Raw genomic sequence first — 6,986 nt, 5'->3', positions numbered from 1 at the left:
TTTACCCCACGTCATAGTTAAATTTGAAGGCTTATGAATAATTTAAATATTTAAAAAACAGAGCCGGACTTGAAATTAGTTTAAATAAATTTTGTGTTTAAATGTCTCAAACAAAAAAGAAGTATAAAGTGTGGCATATCATTGTACTCAGGAGACTAAGTTCTTTCAAAATCTGAAATAAAAAATGCAGGTCCGTATTTAAAAAAATTAAATCGGCCTCTGTATCTCACAAATTATCAGTTAATTTGAAAATCTAAAAACACTATCAGATAGCCCTAATAAAGTGGCTATGAGAATGTGCAATTAGTTTTTTGATTTTCTAAAAACTAACGACAGGAAAGAATAAAATTGATTTTCAAAAAAATCCGTTTTTTCCAAAAAACTCAGCAATCCTTGAAATTTTTAAAACTTTTTTGATGGTATTTTGGTTTGACATTCTTCCAATGTCAAAATAACCAGAATTATTTTTTTATTTCGAAGCATGATGTTCCAGGGTTCAAATTTAGTGATCTTTGCATCTCTTCTCTTTTACAAGATCTTTATAGTGTGCATTCGAATATGGGAATCCCTGTATACGTAGCGCTCAATAATTATATCATTTGAATTTTAGTTTGGAATAAATTCATTTATTGAGGTATAATTTTAAAATATTCCAGATAAATAATCGAATATTACAACGTAAAAACACTGTGCGGTTTTATTTTTAAATAATAAAATCAAATTATAAATGCAGAGTAGCGCCTCCCCTACAACGCGGAGGCTCAAAGGAGAACGACAATTTATTGAAATTAAATTTTGTGGGCATATGTAAGTGAATTTAGAGCATTTTTTAAAAATGGGGAAAGTTGTACAGGGTGTCCCGAAAAAAAGTTACACATCAACGTTTAAAAGATTCTAAGAGGAAAATAAAGATAATCTTATCTTCTAAATAAAAATATCTAACAAATTCTTGGTCTAAGGGGTAGGCAACTTTAATAGTAATTTGAAGATATGTGAATTCTCCTTTGAATATCGGTATAATATAGTATTTTTAATACCTATTTAGAGGTACCAGTCGTTTTAGTAACTTAACGTATGCGGCTTCTTGCACCATCTAAACCCGCATGAAAAAAATTAGGTTATGACCTTTGTCATGTCAAATGCTTGACATATTTCTTATTGCATTGGCGGAGTGACTTGAAATTTCATATTATCAGTGGCGGTTTATAATAATAAAAATTAATTTTATAAAATTCTAAAGATGTTGACGTAATAAAAAAAATATAAAAGAAGCGCACTAATTTTAAAAATATTGTTTTATTAACTAGATACCGAGTTTTCTTAAAAAAATACCTATATTATTTAAGATCTCGATTTAAGGCTTATACCAAAGAATATCTTAACTTATACTTATGCTTAATGTAGTAAACTATATTCAAAACGATTTAGGATCTCGATTTAAGGCAATTCAAAAAGCGTCTGATGCACTAAAAGTATAATAAATAATATAACAAGAAGTCGAGCAAGCAGTAATAATATTTATTTAAGGGGCTCGTTTAAGTACAAATTCTACAGAAAAACAGGTTTAAAGAGCTTTTTCGCTTTTAACAGCATGGTATTTGTTCAAAAATAATATTCTTTTTATCTGATTCCAGGCATTTCCAATAACTGTTTTCTTCCATCCGGTTTTTTGAAATGAAAACCCATTTTTTTAATTCCCAAATATAACGAACTTTTGGAAATCTTAGTTTCTGGAGACTCTTCGATAAATTGCAGGAAAATAGTTTCTACTGTGATTTTCCTTTCGCGCATACATTTTGTAAATTACTTCCCTCAAACAATGTAGGGTATTCTTAGTAATTCGGATTTTGCTCCGGGAAACGCTTGCAGACATATTTCTTCTAAATTCGAAATCTGTAGCTCTGTTTGGTTTTTCTAGATTATATAATGTGCATTCTGGGACTTTTAGTGCTTCGGATGCTTTTTGAATTGCCTTAAATCGAGATCCTAAATCGTTTTGAAAATAGTTTACTACATTAAGCATAAGTTTTTTGGATTCATCAGAATATAGCATTTTTATATCTTATTTTGCGTTATGACATTAACATGAAATGTAACTTCAACATCTAAGGAAAATAAAGATAATCTTATCTTCTAAATTTTGTTATCTAAGAAATTCTTGTTTCAACTAGGCAACTTTAATAGTAGTTTGAAGATATGTGAATTCTCCTTTGAATATCGGTATAATATATTACGTGTTCCATTTAATATAAACGAGTAACTTACTTTTAAAAGTAACCAATGGCCATTATTAATTTTGTCTCACCCTGTATAACATTACTGGTCAAATTCTTTGAATAAGAAGACTAAGGAAGGAGCATATCAAAAATCTTAGGTACACCGCGATGGGCCTCAAATATGGCCGACTTAAATTCCGGTTTATCAGTGTCGTTCTAATTTTATTTAAAAAATGTAAAACTATGATGTAGGGTAGACGTGGGGTAGACTCAATAATTTGTTGTTTTATTTTACGTTGTGAATAAATGTTGGTAGTTATTAAAATTGTTATAAAAATATATAATTCTAATAAAAATAGATAAGTTATAATAAGTATTTATTAACACAAACATCCGATACGCTACTGAAGCAGGTAAGTCAAATTAACGTATCTAAATTCTTTGACATCTAATCTTTGACAAGTAATAAATAAAAGCTAAAATGCAAGAAAAATATATAATTTAGTTAATTTAAGTGAATTTCATAAATGATCGGTTTACTACACGTATGTATATTATATAGTCACTTACTAGCGAAAAGTTGTACCATTATTTCACTCAATTTTAACCGAGATCTACCGCACGCTACACAACCAACTATTTTAGAGTCTTTTCGATAAATCGCGATAATGTCACTGTTAATTTAAGTTCTGCCACAATTTCCATCTAGATTTACTACCTTTATACAACTATCAGTAGTAGAATAAATAATAAATAACATAAAATAAGCTCCGTAAAGACTGACAAATCCACAAAATTTCAAATCAAATTCAAATGTGTCAAATGAATCGTCAAACAGAACTGTCAAGGATCCCCACCCCAGAGAGCTTTTATGGTGGCTTTTCCGCCCACCATGCATGAATACATGGATAGCATTATGCTCCTTCCTTAGTCTTCTTATTCAAAGGTCAAATTTTAATTTGATTTAACATACAATGGTTATTTTAACTAAATGTCAGGCTATACAGGCTAAATTACAATTTAGGTAGCTGTTATTGAAATTTAAAATTTAATCTTCATTTTCACAAAGCGAATGAAAAGTTCAAACAAAATTAATTAATATAGAGGGTGTTCCATTACAAAAAACCCAACTTTGGTACGTAACTATTTTGGGGTCATCTTGTAGAATTCTATATATTTGTATAAAACGCTTTCAGTTTTCAGTTAACCCATATACACTCCCAGAATTTCATTTCGATAATGCTGTTGAGCCTCCGCGTCGGCGTCGTATGAATGCCAGTCTGCCATTATAACTGCTTAGCGTTTTTACTGATTATAAATAAAAATTATTAAATCAAAGAAATAAGTTTTAATTTAAAGGTAACTATTAAATTAGACAAAATAGACTGCCTAAAGTAATAATGATAAAAATGGGAACATGAAAGGGGGAGATTTTTTTTAAAGTTGTTTCTCAAATAAGTTGGAAACTTAGACAGTATAGTTCATAACAACTCACATTCTCCATTAAGACATAAGCGGTTGATCCGGAAGAATGCAAGCTTTAAGATTATAATATACAGGGTGAGTTTTCTACAATGTTCTCTATGGGTATCTCGAAAACCACTGGAGCTAGAGAGTCGGTTAAATGAGGAAATATTTGCAGTTTTGTGAAGTCCTAAATATGCGACTTTCGGATTTTTGAAAAAGTTTATGGCTTACTAGATATATTTGGAAAATAACAAATGTCAGCTATTTTAAAAATGCTTCCTAATTCCATTATAATCTATTTTGGACAAAAAGTTTTCAAATAAAAGTTGTTGATAATAACATCCTTAATGAGATTGTGTTCTTCATTCTGGTATTTTTTCTTGTTTGGGTATTTTTTGACATGAGAAATTTGATTTTGATGTCAATATGACTTCTGCTTGTATGGCGCGCCACCTATATTTTTTTAACTGATTTGGAGTTTAATAACTTTTCGTCCATACCTGGATAAAACTACTGTAAGAAAAGATAATACATTTTTGTAATTTTTCATGTAAAAAATGTCTCTTGGTAAAATTGCTGCGACCAACCGTAGATATTTGAGACGAAAATCGGCAATATATGGCATTATGTTGACTAGAGAGTTATTTGACTGAAACGATAAATTTGGAAACTTTTTATTATTCTAAGCTAATCATGATTTTTCGGTCAGAAATGCTCATGGAAGAAAACGGCTTACGTGACCGTCTTCTGATGTGTGTCAAATACTCGTCAGCGAGTAATCGCAGTATATGTATGTATGATTTTATGTATTATCACTCAATGGTCATATTTTCTGAAACACCCTGTATAAATTTATAAAAAATCTTAAAATATGTAAAAAAACAAAATACAATATACGTGTTTAAGCGTTTATTCGGAAACTTGCCCGTTTTTAAATAAAAAAATATTGTAATATTTGAGGGGAGGTTTCACCTTCTTGGAACTGGAATTTCGAAAAATCTCTTCTTATCGAACCTCTACACCCTAGAATCAACCTGTATGCCAAAATATATTTTTTATATATTAGTATTGATTTCTAGGAAAAAAATACTATTAAAACAGTTTCCGTTGAATCGATAGACATTTCAAACATTTCATATTTATTATTTTAGACTAATGAGTCTAATGACTATCCATCAACACTTTAATTTTTGTTAATGACATGTATTGACTATTCCAAATATCTGGAGACTCATTACTCGATTCTTACTTACTAGATTTTAACCAAGAGATATTTTTTAATTAAAAAATTACGAAATTGTTTATTTTTCCCCAAATAACTTTATACGGACAAACGGAAAGTACGGACGATGAACGAAAAGTTATTACTCCTCAAATCAGTTAAAAATATGTAAGTGGTGCCCCCTAAAAATAGAAGTCATAGTTACATCGAAATCGAATTTCCCATCTCAAAAAACACCAAGACACCAATTTTCTTCTAAAAATTAGGGTTAGTTCAGAAGAAATTAGAAGAAAAAGAAAAATCACCTTGTATCTCCAAAACTAAACATTTTAGAACGTGATTTCAACGAGCTTTTTAACTTATTTTTATTTACAGAATATGTTGTCGAAGATTCACGAATACAATTCGAACAACCCTGTATAATAAACTTTTTATTGTACTTTATTTTATTAGTACTTTATATAAAAAGTTGTAGAAAATATAAAAAGAAACAGAAAACATACAGTAGAACTCGGTATGACTCGAGTTCACCAAGTCATCCTGCAATTTAATGTATAATTTTTATTATATGCTATGATCAATTTTTTATTTTTAATTTAGCCTCGTTTGAGTTGCTAAAAAATTGGTGACAATAAAAAACAATTAACAACTGGATTAAAGAAATGTACAAATATAAAAATATATAGCCAGTTATTGCGTTGAGTAAAAAAGTATATATAGGTACATTTAGAAAAAATCTCCTCCTTATTTTTCTGTATATAATAAATTATTGAGTGTTAGAAAATAAATATTTAAATGTATTTGTAGTTATTACTTTCATTAATCGTTGTTTCGAAAAATGAGAGGCAAAGTAATGTGTATGGACTTGTTTAAATTTTAAACCATATTGTTATTGTCCAATAGATACAAAGAAAAAAATGTTGCATGGTTTTTTAATCACGCTTATATAAATAAACATGAGAAACACGATGTGTTGTGTGTTAGTATCCTACTATTTCTTCCCCTAGGAGATCCGAAACCTTCCCTGTCTCCAATGTCTTATTGTTTTAAAAATAAACCAGCTTTTTCCCACGACTTCGTTCTCGTTTCACCTATACGAGTATCTTATTATACGTTACTAGCGTGTATCAATGGTGATGATAAAGCAAAGCAAGAATTTCCATTGACATACAAACTGGATAAAATTTTCTCACATTTATGTCAGCATGAGAAGAAACAATATGGCGATATTATTACAGTATTGGCCAAAAGTGGATGAACCAATACCAATAATTGCGAAGAAAATCAGATTTGAGGTGTTAAATATCAAAATTATTTTATGTACCTTTGTATGTTAAAAGTTTAATACATTCTCACCAAAATACTACAAACAAATATAAATTCTTCTGTTAGTCTTATCAGTTATAGATAAGAATTGGCAAATATTGCTTTTTTGTCTTGGACAAAAGTAGATGAACCAAATATTTTTAGAAATCGTTAGTTCTATCGGTTCCTGCTTTGCATGTGAACAAATTCAGGACTTAAAACATTTGAGCTTCCTGTGATATACCGCGCCACGTGGAACTTAACTGGTCTGCGGGATCTTGTTGTTATAGAGAGGGAATGCTCGAAGGGGATTTAGGAAGGGGATTATAGCGAAGAACTGGAAATCGCTTAAGCAATTACGCCCTCTGAAAATCAGCGGTATTATGCATTTCCAAAGAGATATACCGAGAGAGGAGATGTCTCCCTATAAAAAGAAACCAGGACGACTCAGGCGTATCCAACATGATAAAGCCATAAAACGAATTCCTTCACAAGATCCATTTTGCCGCCAACGAAGATAAAAGCAAAACTTAAAAGAGATGGGCCATCCACCTATGCCATTATAATCCGGACGCAAATTAGTTGGACTAGAGAAGCCGCTTCCCAAAGACTCACAGAAAGTCCACCAAGTATCAAAAAAATTTTAATGTCTGGATTTAGTATCTGCCAAGAAAGAACAAACTGGACCTCGTGGCATGAATGGAAAGTTTGTTTCTATAGCCAAAGCCTGATTTAAAATACCAGTAAATACGTAACTGGAACGGGCGTAATACCAA

This window comes from Sitophilus oryzae, unplaced genomic scaffold (genome assembly GCF_002938485.1).
Source record: "Sitophilus oryzae breed Bouriz unplaced genomic scaffold, Soryzae_2.0 scaffold_808_pilon_pilon, whole genome shotgun sequence".
NCBI lineage: Eukaryota > Metazoa > Arthropoda > Insecta > Coleoptera > Curculionidae > Sitophilus > Sitophilus oryzae.
This window is presented reverse-complemented; position numbering follows the sequence as displayed.